This window comes from Ovis aries, chromosome 1 (assembly GCF_016772045.2).
Source record: "Ovis aries strain OAR_USU_Benz2616 breed Rambouillet chromosome 1, ARS-UI_Ramb_v3.0, whole genome shotgun sequence".
NCBI classification, from domain to species: Eukaryota; Metazoa; Chordata; class Mammalia; order Artiodactyla; family Bovidae; genus Ovis; species Ovis aries.
Genome location: NC_056054.1, coordinates 221,015,717 through 221,033,674, shown reverse-complemented (window position 1 = coordinate 221,033,674; position 17,958 = coordinate 221,015,717). Strand labels below are relative to the sequence as shown.

The 17,958-nt window shown below is 37.1% G+C and overlaps 1 non-coding gene across 1 annotated transcript; it reads left to right on the top strand.

The window, feature by feature from the left end:
• Positions 1-16,886: 16,886 nt before the first annotated feature.
• On the top strand, positions 16,887-16,958 carry TRNAS-GGA (transfer RNA serine (anticodon GGA)). Its single transcript has one exon. It is a non-coding gene; the product is annotated as a tRNA-Ser (tRNA).
• The last annotated feature ends 1,000 nt before the right edge of the window (positions 16,959-17,958 follow it).

The following is a 17,958-nucleotide window of genomic DNA, read 5'->3' as shown; positions in this document are numbered from 1 at the left end:
ATGGCATCACAGACTCAATGGACATGGATTTGGGTAGATTCTGGGAGTTGGTGATGGACTGGGAAGTCTGGTATGCTGTGATTCATGGGGTCGCAAAGAGTTGAACATGACTGAGTGACTGAACTGAACTTTTACGAGTTGTTTTTTAAGCACACAAACATGCACAAGTGTACATGTTTGTGTTTCTGTGTGTGCATATGTGTGTGTGTACACATTACCATGGGTTTTTTGGTTTGGTTTGGATTTATGTTATCATCAGAACTGAGATTTTTTAGTTTCTGCTTTAGAGGCACTCTGAGCATTTCCCCTCGTATTTACTTTAGCTAACCCCTGGTAAGTGTACTAAGTATTTATCACAGGATTCTGTTGAAACAAGCAGGGCTTTTAGCACAAAAACTTTACAGACTTGAAAATTTTCTAGCATACTACATATTTATGCTTCATTCTGGAGCATCACTGTCTCCAAATAATCTTTGCACATATAGATATATGACCCAAGACCCCACAGATTCCAACAAAAAAATATAACAAAACGTTTCAAGCATCCTTTTTACTGACCAATTTATAGCTCCTCTCACAAAACGATGAATAAAGAGAAAACAAATGCATAACAGCAGTTTACCTACTTCAGCTGCTGAGTGCCTTATGTTCTTCTTTCGCTCTTCATGGACTTCCTCGGAGGCAAATTAGCGAAATCACAGGTGCCTTCTGGAAAAAGTGATTAGCCTATTCAGAGCTCCCTTGTGCTCTCTAAAAGGCACTTTAATGTTAACTGAACATTCCACTATGTTGTCAGATTTAGAATTGATCCCAGTTTCCAGTGAGCAACTTATTCTGACAGACTTCTAGAAAACAGATACTCCACTTGGCATTTGATTCTAAAGAGAAGCAGTAAGAAGAAAATACATCAGCTGTGGCAAGACCATTATGATACCAGTTGGTTTCAAAAGTGGTTTTTAATGTGTTTATACACTGAAAATAAAGAACTGGAATAAGAAATGGTATTTGTCTCAGGCCACACTATGACAGCAACTACTTTTTTATTCTTATGCTTCTAATTTTGGATTAAAATTCACATCATTAGAGAGCTCTTCCTGACATCCTTCAGTTGTTTCCAGCTTCACTCAATAATACTCAACCAGCTCAGTTGTTAATGGAATCATCCACTTTGTAATTATACATTTATTCCTGCTTACTTATTACTTTCTCTCTCTTCTACTATCTGTGATCTCACTGAGAGAAGGAACTGTGTGTATTTCTTACCCCAAAATTCCAGTTTCTGGCTAAGTATCTGGTACATAGCAAGCATTCAGTAATTATTTCGTTAATGAATAAACTATATTGTCACCCTGCTGATTTAACTTATATGCAGAGTACATCAGGAGAAACGCTGGGCTGGAAGAAGCACAAGCTGGAATCAGATTGCTGGAAGAACTATCAATAACTTCAGATATGCAGATGACATCACCCTTATGGCAGACAGTGAAGAGGAACTAAAGAGGCTCTTGATGAAAGTGAAAGAGGAAAGTGAAAAGGTTGGCTTAAAGATCTACATTCAGAAAACGAAGATCATGGCATCTGGTCCCATCATTTCATCAGAAGTAGATGAGGAAACAGTGGAAGCAGTGTCAGACTTTATTTTGGGGGGCTCCAAAATCACTGCAGATGGTGATGGCAGCCATGAAATTAAAAGACGCTTACTCCTTGGAAGAAAAGTTATGACCAACCTAGATAGTATATTTAAAAGCAGAGACATTACTTTGGCAACAAAGTCCATCTAGTCAAGGCTATGGTTTTTCCAGTGGTCTTGTGTGAATGTGAGAGTTGGACTGTGAAGAAAGCTGAGCGCCGAAGAATTGATGCTTTTGAACTGTGGTCTTGGAAAAGACTCTTAAGAGTCCCTTGGACTGCAAGAAGATCCAACCAGTTCATTCTAAAAGAGATCAGTCTTGGGTGTTCATTGGAAGGAATGATGCTAAAGCTGAAACTCCAGTACTTTGGCCACCTCATGCAAAGAGTTGACTCATTGGAAAAGACCCTGATGCTGGGAGGGATTGAGGGCAGGAGGAGAAGGGGATAATAGAGGATGAGATGGCTGGATGGCACACCAACTACATGGACATGAGTTTGAGTAAACTCCGGGAGTTGGTGATGGACAGGGAGGCCTGGTGTGCTGTGATTCATGGGGTCACAAAGAGTCAGACACACCTGAGCGACTGAAGTGAACTGAGCTAAAGTGAATAAAACCATAAGTAGAATTCATAAGCACCAATCCAAATTAAAGAACAGCATCATTACACACCTACATGTTTTGGCTACAGAAACAAACAAAAATATTTAAATATATTCAATCTAAATATATTTCAATCTATAAATTCCTTGAAAGCATTTTTTCAGGAATGTCATCATCTCAAAACAAATGGAAATTGACTTCAGAATTAAAGATGTTGCCCAATCCTACAGCAATTACAAGTGGATAAAACAACTTGAACTCACACTGTATGTGAAAATGTATCAAAAGATGTCCATAGAGAAAGCAAAGCTAAACCTGCAACAGATGTCCACTATAAAGCTCAGTCAGGGTGATGGAGATGATGGCGTGTGACACAGAATAAGTGCTAGAAGTAAATATACAAGACATACTTGCTCTATACAGTCAACAAAAACAAGACCAGGAGCTGACTGTGGCTCAGATCATGAACTCTTTACTGCCAAATTCAGAATTAAATTGAAGAAAGTGGGAAAACCACTAGACCATTGAGGTATGACCTAAATCAAACCCCTTATGATTACACAGTGGAAATGAGAAATAGATTTAAGGGACTAGATCTGATAGACAGAGTGCCTGATGAACTGTGGACGGAGATTCATGACATTGTACAGGAGACAGGGAGCAAGATCATCCCCAAGAAAAAGAAATGAGAAAAACAAAATGGCTTTCTGAGGAGGCCTTACAAATAGCTGTGAAAAGAAGAGAAGTGAAAAGCAAAGGAGAAAAGGAAAGATATACCCATTTGAATGCAGCATTCCAAAGAAAAGAAAGAAGAGGTAAGAAAGGCTTCTTCAGTGACCAATGCAAAGAAATAAAGGAAAAAAATAAAATGGGAAAGACTAGAGATCTCTTCAAGGAAATCAGAGCTACCAAGGGAACATTTCATCCAAAGATGGGTTCAATAAAGGACAGAAATAGTATGGACCTAACAGAAGCAGAAGATATTAGGAAGAGGTGGCAAGAATACACAGAAGAACTGTACAAAAAAGATCTTCATGATCCAGATAATCACAATGGTGTGATCCCTCACCCAGAGCGAGACATTCTGGAATGTGAAGTCAAGTGGGCCTTAGAAAGCATCACTACAAACAAAGCTAGTGGAGGTGATGGAATTCCAGTTGAGCTATTTCAAATCCTGAAAGATGATGCTGTGAAATCACTGCAATCAATATGTCAGCAAATTTGGAAAACTCAGCAGTGGCCACAGGACTGGAAAAATCTCATTTTTCATTCCTGTCCCAAAGAAAGGCAATGCCAAAGAATGCTCAAACTACCACACAATTGCACTCATCTCACACACTAGTAAAGTAATGCTCAAAATTTTCCAAGCCAGGCTTCAGCAATACGTGAACCATGAACTTCTAGATGTTCAAGCTGTTTTTAGAAAAGGCAGAGGAACCAGAGATCAAATTGCCAACATCTGCTGGATCATCGAAAGAGTGAGAGAGTTCCAGAAAAACGTCTATTTCTGTTTTATTGACCATGCCAAAACCTTTGACAGTGTGAATTCCAATAAACTATGGAAAATTGTGGAAGACATGGGAATACCAGACCACCTGACCTGCCTCTTGAGAAAGCTGTATGCAGGTTCAGGAGGCAATAGTTAGAACAGGACATGAAACGACAGACTGGTTCCAAATAGGAAAAGGAGTATGTCAAGGCTGTATATTGTCACCCTGCTTATTTAACTTCTATGCAGAGTACATCATGAGGAATGCTGGACTGGATGAAGCACAAGCTAGAATCAAGATGGCTGGGAGAAATATCAATAGACTCAGATATGCAGATGACAGGACCCTTATGGCCAAAAGTGAAGAAAAACTAAAGAGCCTCTTGATGAAAGTGAAAGAGGAGAATGAAAAATTTGGCTTAAAGCTCAACATTCAGAAAACTAAGATCATGGCATCCGGTCCCATAACTTTATGGCAAATAGATGGGGAAGTGGAAACAGTGGATGACTTTATTTTTTTGGGCTCCAAAATCACTGAAGATGGTGACTGCAGTCATGAAATTAAAAGACATTTACTCCTTGGAAGAAAAGTTATGACCAACCTAGACAGCATATTAAAAAGCAGAGACATTACTTTGCCAATACAGGTCTGTCTAGTCAAGGCTATTTTTTTCCAGTAGTCATGTATGGATGTGAGAGTTGGCCTGTAAAGAAAGCTGAGTGCCAAAGAATTGATGCTTTTGAACTGTGGTGTTGGAGAAGACTCTTTAGAGTCCCTTGGACTGCAAGGAGATCCAACTAGTCCATCCTAAAGGAGATCAGTCCTGGGTGTTCATTGGTAGGACTGATGTTGAAGCTGAAACTCCAATATTTTGGCCACCTGATGTGAAGAGCTGACTCAGTTGAAAAGAGTCTGATGCTGGGAAAGATTCAGGGCAGGTGGAGAAGGGGATGACAGAGGATGAGATGGTTGGATGGCATTACTGACTCAATGGACATGGGTTTGTGTGTACTCCTGAAGTCGCTGATGGACAGGAAGGCCTGGAGTGCTTTTGGTCCATGGGGTCGCAAAGCATAGGATACAACTGACCGACTGAACTAAACGGAACTGAACATACTTTCTAATATTTCCTATGTAAGGACATACAGGGCTTCACTGGTGACTCAGTGGTAAGGAATCCATCTACAATTTGGAAGACTCAGGTCAATTGCTGGGCTGGGAAGGTTCCCTTGGAAAAGGAAATGGCAACCCAGTCCAATATTGTTGCCTAGGAAATCCCATGGACAGAGGAGCCTGGGGCAGGGAGAGGGGCTACAGTCCATGTGGTTGCAAAAAGAGTCAGATATAACTGAGCAACTAAACAACAACAATGGCCATGCAATTATTCAATTTATGTAACATTTATTGACAGTCTAATAAATACAATGCTCTACTCTAGTTATTTGGGATACAATTATAATATGCATGTTTGTTTAAATATTGAAGACTGATAACTACAAATAGTCATAAATGCTTTTGAAAAAAATATTGGTAATGAACCTAAACTGGTTGTGAAAGGAAGATGCATTGTTTAGATATGGTGATGAGGAAAGACCTTCCTGAAGAGGTATCATTTGAGCTAAGGTCTGACAGATAAAAAGATATCTCTGCAAAGTTCTAATGGAAGAGCATTTCAGGTAGAGAAAAACTAAAAAGACCAAGGTTAGAAATATGTTTGGTGTCTTCCAGAAACTAAAATAATCTGAATGATTAGATAGTACTGAGCAAGAGGATATGTGGGGAAAGAAGGGTCTTTGAGGCAGAGTCCTATAAAGCATGGTAAGGATTTTGAAATCACTGCTCCTTTATATTTGTTAACCATTGCTTCAGTGTGCAGATGTGGGTCATCTGTACGACTATGAAGACCCAGGCCAAATAAAAAGAACAAATCCTTCACATCCTATATTATAGAGTTACATTCCCTGTGCAGGATCAAATGCCATATACAGGTGCTAGTAAGGGAATAGAAATGAGAGCTCCTTCAGTTCAGTCCAGTCTTTCAGTCATGTCCAACTCTTTGTGACCCCAGGGACCACAGCAGTCCAGGCCTCCCTGTCCATCACTACCTCCCAGAATTTACTGAAACTCATGTCCATTGAGTCAGTGATGCCATCCAACCATCTTATCCTCTGTGGTCCCCTTCTCCTCCTGCCTTGAGTATTTCCCAGCATCAGGGTCTTTTCAAATGAGTCAGCTCTTCATATCAGGTGGCCAAAGTATTGGAGTTTCAACTTCAACATCAATCCTTCCAATGAACACTCAGGAATGATCTCCTTAATAGCACTCATAAGAATATATACAACCAATTTTCACCTTTATAATAGTTTCAGTAAGAGTTCTTATGAAATTAAAAATGTTATTAATTAAGCATCACTAACTTACTAATAAACACCACATGTATCTTTGCCGTCAGATGTCTTTGGGTATTTTCCTTCATTGGTTCTAATATCCTTTACTGTGACAATATCTCTGTTGGAGATAATAGACTCTTAGATAACCCCAACTGAAACTGCAAGTGAAATTAAAGAAAATATTGCATTTTATTTCCTCACAGCTGAAAGGAAACTGAGAAGGTCATGTATTCTTTGTGACCCAAATACCTGAACAAAATCCAATAAATTTATCATATTTTTATAGCTTTCTAATGTAATTTAAATGAAATCATATTATAATACTAATCAGAAATTTTGCACCTAAACTAAACTTTAGGAGCAGTGGTGAGCACAGAATGTGAGTTTAGAATTTTTGGTCTTACTGTGATTTAGAAACTTTATTCCTAAACAAGATCTTAAATCAAGGGTTTATTTTATGCAAGTATTGGGAAAAAAGGTATTTCATTCACCAAATAGATGATTCAGGAAATATTGCTAAAATTTCATCATTCAAGACTGTGTCATTTTCATGCCTTACATGATAAAATCTGCAAAAAAATTGGAAATATAAAACATATACCACTAGTTCTTCTAAAGCAAAAAAAAAAAAATTAAATTTTCATCTACATCATGCTTAAAGAATTTTTCTGAATTGTTATTTTCCCCCCTTTCAAATTGTCCATTAGCCTTGGACTCCAGATCTTACAGGCTACTGGTCAGGAACCTGACAAGAATTTTGCATGGAAAATGGACAAGAAAAAGTGATATAACTCTACCTTTTCCAGAGATGTTATTGAAGGAACCATCAGATAAAATTACAAAATGACTAGTTTTGAGCGTGCCTATGAAATGAAGAAAGTTGAAAAGGAGAGAGACCCAAGGCAGTTTAGCACCAGCTTTGGGCCAGCGTCTGTGCCACTAGATAAACTTAGGAGAGACCCAGTATCTGTCACGCATTTCCATCAGTGTCATCATTTGACTTTAAAGTTAATTTTTCTATCCTAAGGGGTGGTCAGCTCTTGCGACGGCTATTGAATAATGTGTATCATAGCTGCAATGTACACTTTTTGTTAACCACAGAGGTAGTAGCATGGGATAATAGACAACACTGAGCAGAAACTTGGTATATTAGTCAGTTCTGCCTACTATAACAAAATACCTGGAAGTGAGAGACTTAAACAATAGAAATTTATTTTCACACTGAGTTCAGAAGTCCAAGATCATGGTGGCAGTAAGTTCGTTTTTTTGTGACACTTCTCTTCCTGGATTTCACAATGGCCACCTTCACGGTATGTCTTCACATGTCCTTTCCTTTAGGTGGAGACACAGAGAGGGAGAGAGAGGGAGAGAGAGAGAGAGATGGATCTCTGTGTCTCTTCTTATTAGAACACTAGTCCTATTGGATTAAGGCCCCACCCTTATGACCTCACTTAACCTTAATTGCCTTCTCAAAGGCACATATACAGTCAAACTGGGAATTAGGATTTCAACAGGTCAGTTTTGAGGGGGCTCAACTTAGACCATAACATCTGAAAACATGGGTTCTACCCTTGGTATTGATACTTAGTTGCTTGGACAGATCCCTCTCTCACTATGCACTTTTTAAACCTTTTTTTCTTTCTGTTTTTCTATGTGGATAATGAAGTTGAAGTAGATGATCTTTATGTAATTGAAAAAAATAATAAACTTTGATTTTATCCTCCAATAAAATAATGCTTAATATTTCCAGTAATAAATGAGACTAACTTTCCTCTTCCACAATTTAAATACTAAGACGGTTTATAATGATCAGTGATATTATTCAGTTTATATTTTATTCTAATAAATTATCTACTAAATTTTCTTAACTGACAGAGGAATACAACTTAACAGTTGCATTGAGACATTCAAAGAGCTTATAATCATCAACTCCTCTGAACCTCAAAAATCAACATAATCAACATCTTAAACAATACATCCTAAAACAATACCAACAAAGGATTCAAAGATTGAGCCTATTTAAACATTTCATCCACAATATTGTTGAGATGATGGTTCATCACAAAACATTAATCTAGTAAGTGCCTTGGGAGTTTAAAACTGCATACATGTCAAAATGTTAATTATTAGAATGAATTAAATTTAGCAAAACTATTATTATCCTTGCTGGCAGTTTAGCAAAGAAAGAATTAGGTCCTGTTCACACTGTTGCCTAATAAATAGAACACTGGATTAATTACCAAGAATCACAGACATATTGTTGTTGTTTGGACATGCTACTTACAAAGTCAGGTTTCCAGCCACTATAGATTTAAACTTCAGGATATAGTGTTGGGGGTGCCAGGTTATTAAGCATGAATGGAAGTCAAGTTTCATCTGTAAGCCAAAGTTCAGATAAAAGAACAAAAATATATTCTAGCATGAAGTAAGGTAGGAACTTAAGGTAGAAATAAGATTCAGAAATTGGAAAGGAGGTGCATAGAAAATAGTTTCTAGAGCTGCCAAAACCTTTTCATCACCCTTTTTGTCCACAAATACAGCAGCATTCCTCTTAGGATGTTTGAAATGTGCTACTTCAGTCTCCAACAAACACTAGGTGTCATAATTTTGCTGATATATGTCCATGTCTTTCCCACCTGAACTTAAATCACACACTCCATTCTATAATTTCCAAAAATGAAACAAGAGCAAAATGAACATAGATCCTCACCTTTTAGAGATGGTAATTGGCGAAAGTAGCTCTAATGAAGAACCCAAAAGAGGAAAATGCAATTAACCAGGAGCCCTGTATAGTGTCTAATTTTATTTTCCTGGATTGTTAGCTCAGCTGGTTGGAGCATGGTGTTAATGAAGTCAAGATTACAAGTTCAATTGCCATATGGGTGGGTTAGCGTCACTCAATTCCATGGCTACTGACCAAATGAGTTCTATTGGTCACAGAAGGAACTAGACAAGAGAGATGGATCAGAAAAAATCCATTACTCCATCTGTCAAAACAAGCTCAAAGCACTACTGTCAAGGGAAGGATTGCAGTATTTTCATTTTAATTGTAAATTAATTATTTAATACTAAGAAAATATTTACAAAATTCTGATAATTGAAAATTGACACAGAAAGCTAGACTTTCTGAACTTTACAATTAGTGTCCTTTACCAAATCAGACAAAGGTTACTTGATAATCCTTTTATAGTTGTTCTTTGACGAGTTGTCAGACATCTAAGTTCTAATATGGCTTGGATTTCAGCTGAGGTAGATCATATATAGATGAGAGAGAAAAGTAAGAGAGAGAGAAATTGTTGTTAGGACTGAGCTGAAAAGGGAAGCAGAAATAAGAAAATAAAGGCTGGAACCACAACAGAGAAAGGACAGGCAATTGGTGTGTTATGTACTCAATCTGAAGCAGACCTTATATCCAGACACACCCACTCAATCTTAAGATTGGGCTCTAGTCTTTCCTACAGTTCTGATCCATTTTTAACTCCCTTGAAGATGAAGTCATAGACAAATCCTGGCTCCAACCAGTTATGTGTGTGTGTGTGCACGTGCGTGTGTGTATGTGTGTGCATGTAAGTGCACTCAGTCACAGCTGTGTCTGACTCTTTGCAACCCCATGGACTGTAGCTTGCCAGGCTGCTCTGTCCATGGGATTCCCCAAGCAGGACTACTGGAGTGGGTTGCCATTTCCTTCTCCAGACCCAGGTATCAAATCTGCACCTCTTGAGTCGCCTGCACTGGTAAGTGGATTCTTTACTACTACGCCACCTGAGAATCCCCAAACGAGTTACAGAGGGTTTCAAAAGCATCCACATAATTGCAATTCTCCTTATCCTGGATCTTAAAACCACATACATACCGTACAACTGAGAGCTATACTTAACATGTTATAGGCATTCCATTATCCCAGGCATACATATCTGGAACTGTTTAATAATATTGAGAGAAAAGGGGTTGAATTAAATTTGCTTCCTTGGTAAATTCTCATCGTAACACCCTCTCCAGTTGATAAAGAAATATGGAACAGGACCAGTGAAAAAAAATCACTTCTGTAGGAAGGAGTGGATTCTTTAAGAATCTAATCAAGTACACAACATTGTTTTAAATTCCCCACTTTCCCTTTAAATCCACAAATCTGGCTCCTCATCTCATCCTACCCTGCTTTATTCACAAGGGAAATGTGAATTATAGTCTTTCCATTCTTAAGAAAAACAAGGCCTTTGGGACAGGTTTTTAGGAAAACCCCAAGATGTAAGTTATATTCACAAAGCTGTGTAGTTTGCTTGAAGGTTCTGAGGACTCCTGAAGGTTGTTGTGGGAGGCAGGGAGCAAGCAAAGTCCTCTCTCCTTCCTCTCTCTCTCTTTCAGGATACATGCATTGGTCAACAACATTGGATGGAAAATTACCGGACAGATAATTTTCCATTTGAAACTATTAATAAAAACAAGTGATACAGCATTAGATATCTCTGAATGGTAATTTATTCTGAGTCATTCTCAAACTTTTTCAGACTCTGCCCTTTAAACTTTTTCTATTACAATAGCAGAGACAAAAGTCTTTCGAGTGGGAAGTGTGAGAAGGAAGGGACAGACAATTAACGAGTGGTCTGCTCGGCTGCAGGAAAATTGCCTGAATAGCATTCTGTTATCTTGCGATAATAGGGACATTTATGTACGTCACATTTTCATTTTCAGCTCTGTGTTCATTTTAATGACTTTCATTTGAATACACAATCTTAACTTTTTCCCCGAACATGCCTTGCTAATCAAAATGCTTGATTCATTAACATTACTAAGAGTTACAGCACTTTATTAATACACTAAATTTGAGCAACTACTTCTAGTACAGCAAATGCAAATACTAAGGCCAGCTGCAATGAAAAAGTCAGGAATGCTAGATAAGAATTGTTAAACTGGACAAGCACCAACTACAGTTAGTAGTGATGTTCTCCTGCCCCCTATTGGTTAGTTGCTTGAGCATCAAATTGAAGTTAAGTCATTCTGTGACCAGAGAAAACTCTTCATTACTTTCACTTGAATCAAGTACAGGTCACAAACTAAAAGAAAACACACACACACACACACACACACACACACATACACATGCACACACAGAATTTATCCCCTAGGTTTCACTCTTGAGTTTAGGCTAAAATAAAAATAAGGGATTTTGAAAAGAGGGTAAATTTTGCAGTGGTTGTAAGAAAACTCCTGCACCCACTTATGTTCAACTATAGATGAGTGCTAACTATGCACGAGGTATTTTTTTCATGCAATGTTAACATTTCGGTTTAATGGACTTTTAAAACAGGTTGCCCTAAATTTGAGTCAAAGGAGTTGTCTTAATTCTCATATTGAATCATATAAACACAGGAAAGTTATATTTTATCTTGAAAATGATATGGATTATAATTCTTACCGCATATAATGAAACAAAGAATGATGATTTATGTGAAGTATCTGCTAAGCATACAGTTAATGTTAAGTAACTGTTAGTTTAATTTTTGTTTCTTAAGTAACTGCAATATAAACATTACCTATACTCTCATTTTATAGATAGAAAAATAGGTTCAGAGAGAGAAAGAAAGCTACACATAACTTAATAGTAATGTTGGAATTAAAACCAAGAATATTTGCTTCCACTATAAACATCCATATTCTTGTGTTATAAACACTGGAACTTTATTAGAACTCACTGCTATGTAATCAGGTCTATACAAGCTACTGTCTTGAATTATACCCTATAAAATTAAATAAACTAATACAAGAAAGAAGTTGCGGATTATTTTTGAAAATATTCTAGACTATATTTTAAAAGATTTAACTTGTGTTATGAAAAAATCACAGGCTAGCCTCAAAGAAATGAATCAACAAAAATAGTACATTTCAATGATATCAAAGATTTGTCACTTGGTGGCTATTTATGCTCTTTGTATGTATATTATACTACCTCTTTGCTTTCTGTTACAATTTCTCCTATTAAAAATATTAGAGAGATGTTGTGGGGAGGGAGGCGGGAGGGGGGGTCATGTTTGGGAACGCATGTAAGAATTATAGATTTTAAAATTTAAAAAAAAAAAAATATTAGCTACCAGAAAGGTCTAGTAGTTTTTCAGGCCTACTCAATAAAGTAATGAAAAGTAATTGTAGATTTTGACTACTACATACATACCTAAAAACAAATTGAAATGTTTTTATATGTATAGAGGTATAATTACTTGGTAGAACAGGCAATGTTCTCAATATCATTAAGATAGCTAAAATAATTTGATTATAAAAATAGCTACAATTCATATTATACCCAGAAATTACCTGTATCATGTTAGAAATTAGTCAAACTTTTAAAATAATGTTAGAAATACATGTGAGTTTGTCTACCAGTGTTTTAAGTCATAAATTATTTTAAATGGCTTGAGTTATGCCCATAATTAGAATTATGTCCCAATTCTAATTTTTACAATTGAAGGTAATCCACATTAGAGAGCAAATTAAATACATACTCATTTCCATTTCAGGATAATGTGGAAGAACTTAACTTATATATCTGCCCATTCACAGTCATTTCCTAGTTAGATCATAAATCAAAGTTAATTAGGCCAAGGAATCATTTTTTTGATGGGTCTGGAATTTGCACATATATATTTAATAAGGAATAATTTTAGGTCATTGTCTTTATCAGCAAAGATGTGTGCCATTATAATTGCATTAATCTTTGTGGAAAGCATTAAGCTAAGGTTATACAAGTTGATTAAGCTTTTGCAAATAAGGTAAACTAGAACAAATAATTATGTACTGGAACTCCAATGGTGTGTTGTGGGACAGTGATACATTGAAGGCATTCTTTTTAACCCATTAATTTATTCATTCATTCACTCAAAAATGTTTATTGATTTTCCATTTTGTATACCAAAGGGATAATTAGGTTCAAGCTTAATTAACCACATGTTAACTAGCAAATATACAAGAAACCACCTTAATGTTCTCAAGTCTCCCTTATCTGTAAAACAAGGATAAGAATATCAACTTCACAAAATTGCTGTCAAATTTCAAATGCAGTAAAAGTGCAGTTCTTGGGGTTTAATATTGCTGCAATAAATATTATCTTGATCTGATCTTGAGCTTCTTTTTCTGAAGTGGGCAAGTCATTTCATTTCCCTATAAAAGTTTCTTGATCTATAAATTGTTGGACAAGAATATGCATGAGGTCCTTTTTTAATCTAACCTTCTGTGATCCCTACTGTAATTTCACCCTTCCTAAATGTCAGGATTAGACATTGAGCTACTTTATCACACTCTTCTATGCAATGGATCTTTTTAAATGAAATAATGTCAACCTTATACTATAATCTGAACTAAGTTACACTGACTGTCTGAGAAGGCAATGGCAACCCACTCCAGTACTCTTGCCTGGAAAATCCCATGGATGGAGGAGCCTGGTAGGCTGTAGTCCATGGGGTCGCTAAGAGTCGGACATGACTGAGCGACTTCACTTTCGCTTTTCACTTTCATGCATTGGAGAAGGAAATGGCAACCCACTCCAGTGTTCTTGCCTGGAGAATCCCAGGGACGGGGGAGCCTGGTGGGCTGCCGTCTATGGGGTTGCACAGAGTCGGACGCGACTGAAGCATCTTAGGAGCAGCAGCAGCATACTGACTGTAAAAACTTATTACTTTATAAAAATATTCAAACAAAGTTTTAGTGTCAATTGGGCTATTTTGTTCTATCTAGGGAAATTTTCAATGTGTGTGTCTTAAAACATTTCTTAGCAACACATAAACAATACAAAAGAATAAAATGCAAATTAGAAGTAGAGAATGTTTCTTGAAAATGCTTCCATCATGTAGTTATCCCACAATAAGTTTTTGTTGATGCCTGAATCTGGCCCAAACATATCGCATAAGAAACAAAAATATGAAAGTGAGTAATAACATCACACCTTTGAGATATTTTACTCAGAAACTCTTCCTGTAAATGGCTGATCCCTGGGTAATGTATTTTCCTGTACAAAGAGCTGGATTTTGTCTATAGTTTTTCCTGACATATAGCAGTTAGAATACTAAGAATTGTGGAAATATTAAGAAAATGAGAAGATTGTTAAACAAGCTTTTAAAGATTGTTGAAGTCTTGATTGTGGCAGTCTTTAGGTTGCTTTCAAGAACCTCAGGGGTAGTTTTAACAGCTATTTCTTTCCACTTCTCAGAACTTTTTAAGTCAAGTTGCACAAAATTTGTCAAATTGATACATTTGTTGAATTTGAAAGTCCTCCCAAATTCTTAGGAAATAATCTTTAAAACTGACTCACTGAGGGTCAGCTGGAGCAAGAAGTTCAGTTCAGTTTTTCAGTCGCTCAGTCGTGTCCGACTCTTTGTGACTCCATGAATCGCAGCACACCAGGCCTCCCTGTCCATCACCAATTCCCGGAGTTCACTCAGACTCACGTCCATCGAGGCAATGATGCCATCCAGCCATCTCATGCTGTGTCGTTCCCTTCTCCTCCTGCCCCCAAGAAGTACCTTAAATGCTAGTTCTGTTAGTCCAAACCACACTGTTGTGACACAGTGACTTTGATAGACTGACAGCAGGAATGAGGGAAGAGAGAAAAAAAAAACATAAAAACAACAAATTCTTTTTAAAAAATCTTTTCCTGTTTTTCCTCAGTAAATTTGCCTCTTTGACTCCCTCATGTTTGCCATACGCTCAAAACAAAAACACAACATAGCAAAACCAGCCATTAGAGAGAGAAAACATCACAGCATCCATGTATAAATAAATCCCTTCAACCAATAATTAGGAGGCACAGACTGCATGCGCCTCAGAAAGGGTAATAGGAAAACAAATGAGGTGTTATTTTGAGAGATTAGGATTATCAGTCAACATCAATGTTATCTTATAGATGTCAACCTAAATAATAAATGTTATTTTGGTGATGATAATGAATCTTCAAGATTCCTTCTGTAAAAATTCCATTGCAAAGATTAATTGAATTTGAAATGATGCCGTCTTCACCATTTAAAATTTGAACCTTGGAATATATCCTGCGTAAGGTCAATGAGTGTAAGATTGAAATGCCCTATTTTTGTGCTTGGAAATGAGGATTAATTGCAAGAAGCTAGAAGATGGAGAAAGTACGGTTGTTGGGGTTATGTGGGGATTGCACAGGTGCACACGCACAAACACACAGGTATCCTAGAGACTTTGGAAATCACTACCATAGTAATCTGCTGTCTGTCCCTTAGGTATGTCAGAGTAGAAAACACACTCAGAGTCATAGGTCCTGATTATGTTTCCAAAATGTATTTTATTTCAAAAGCTAATATGTGCGTGTGTGTGTGTGTGTGTGTGTATTTTTAGCAATAACATCTAAATGAATCTGCCAGAAGCCTGTACAGGTAAAAATAATAAAATAGCTAGAATTTAGAGTACCTACTTTTAGCCTGGCACTTCCCTGAGTAATTTACTTAGCTTTATGTATGAATATCTTCTGTAATATTCTCTAGAAGGAGAAAGGTCATAGTATAAAGTCGCTTCATCGGGTGGCAAAAAGGAGTCAGAGAATTAGCATAGTTTGTTCATGCTTATATACCTTGTAAATATCAGAGCAAGAATTAAGACCCAGATATGCTTAGCATCCCCTGGAGGAAGACATGGCAACCTAGTCCAGTATTCTTGCCTGGAGAATCCCATGGATAGAGGAGCCTAGCAGGCTCCAGTCCATGGGGTCACAAAGAGCTGGACATGACAGAGACTAAGCACGGCGGGGCACAGCATGCTTAGCATCAATGTCTACACTCTTTCGGCAGTGTATCTCAGAGTTCTTCCTGTCCTAGGATATGTTTGTCAGTTTGACTCAAAGATGTGCTCAGAACGGGCTTCAGCATTCTTTTAACACAGTGTATAGAAACATAGTCTCACTGATTTCTTTTCCTTACTTTGAATCTTTTCCAATGAATTAAAATTTCAGTTACTTCCACATATGACTTCTCTCAATTCCCGAATAATTTTAGTCATGTGCCCTACCTTGTAATAAACCACAGTAGTATTAAAAGACAAGCATCCCTCATTGACAATGTGTTAGAAGAAAGTATTTCCTAACTTGGAGTTGCTTTACTGTAGGCTTTCAATAATTCCAGTTTCATCTTTTCCAAAATGAATTTCCCTACACATTTAAATAGTAAGTTTCAGAGATATTGAGTCAGTTAATCTCTCAAGTTCCATGATGTGATTTCAATGTATGCAAGGCAAAAATCTAAATAGAAGTGTTATAAAATTTTTAAAAATAGTAATAAGACAGAGAGATAAAAATTCATGCTAGTAATAGACTGATGTTTCTAAACTCTAAAAGGAAAATGACTTGTCTCTGAAAACTTTTGTTTTTGTTTTTTGCTAGCAGACATACTTTAGCCATGAAATCCCAAGTCTATATTTAACTACAAAGTTCTTTTGACATACATCAAGTTCAAAGAGAATAATCCATGCCCGGCACAGCAGATTTGAAAACATCCCAATATGATATTAAATGATAATGATCAAATTCTGAAAGCATAGTCAACCTAAATAACCACATGAATTGTATCTAGTTGCCTTTTTAAAGTATGATATGCAGTATGCTCTTTCTACCTGGCCCTCTACCCATCTACCAAATTGCATTTGGCTAACTGAAAGAAAAATAAAAAATTATGTCTACCAACTTTATAACTGAAGAGTTATTTTCTTGGTGTTTAGCATTTAAATTCTAACAATCTTCAACTAGAATTATATGAAACCCAATCAGACCAGGTTTCCCTGGTGGCTCAGAGGTTAAAGCATCTGCCTGGAATGCTGGAGACCCAGGTTCGATCCCTGGGTCGGGAAGATCCCCTGGAGAAGGAAATGGCAAACCACTCCAGTACTCTTGCCTGGAGAACCCATGGAGGGAGGAGCCTGGTAGGCTACAGACCATGGGGTAGCAAAGAGTCAGACACGACTGAGCGACTTCACACTTCACACACAATCAGACTGAAGAATAAAGCATATTTGTAAAGTTTTTTAAAGTTAGGGTAGAGAACTGGAATGCAATGATCATGTAATGACAGAAATATACCAAAACAAGTTCCTGACAAAACAGTTAAATTTTCTGAGACAAAGGCTTTTAATTGTGTTCATGGTCTTCCTAAATACAGAAAGCTTTCTGAGAAGAAAAAGGAGCAGTCGTTTCCTTTTCAATACTAGCTTAGTTTATTTTTTCTAGCTACAAAATTAATCAATGAGTTTTTATTTAGGAAATTAAGCCAGCATTAAGCACATAAAGAGTTTCCCAGGTGGTACAAGTACTAAAGAACTCGCCTGCCAATGCAGGAGACATAAGAGATGCAGGTTCAATCCCTGGGTCAGGAAGATCCCCTGGAGGAGAGCATGTCTACCCACTCCAGTATTCTTGCCTAGAGAATCCAATGGACAGAGGAGCATGGCAGGCCACAGTCCACGGGGTCTCAAAGAGCTGGACACGACTGAAGTGACTTGGCACACATGCAAAGTACATAAAATATTCTGGGACTAGTTATATTTCTGGTGGTTGTGTAACATTGTGATATACTGATGTACTAATTGCCACTGAATTATTCATTATAAATAGGTAATTTTATTATATGGGTATTTAACCTCGATTTTTTTAAGTGCATAAAAATATATTTTCATTTGAAATGATGAGATAGCTATATTATATAAATAATATCTAATGTTGAGTTCAAAAGTTCAGGGCTGTGTACCTCATATGTATATGTCTTATGCATAGACCAGGTTCTACCCTCACGCCCTTCAGTCTCTCTTGCTAGCAGAGTTTAGTTAGGATTCCATGTATACATAAGATGTTCCC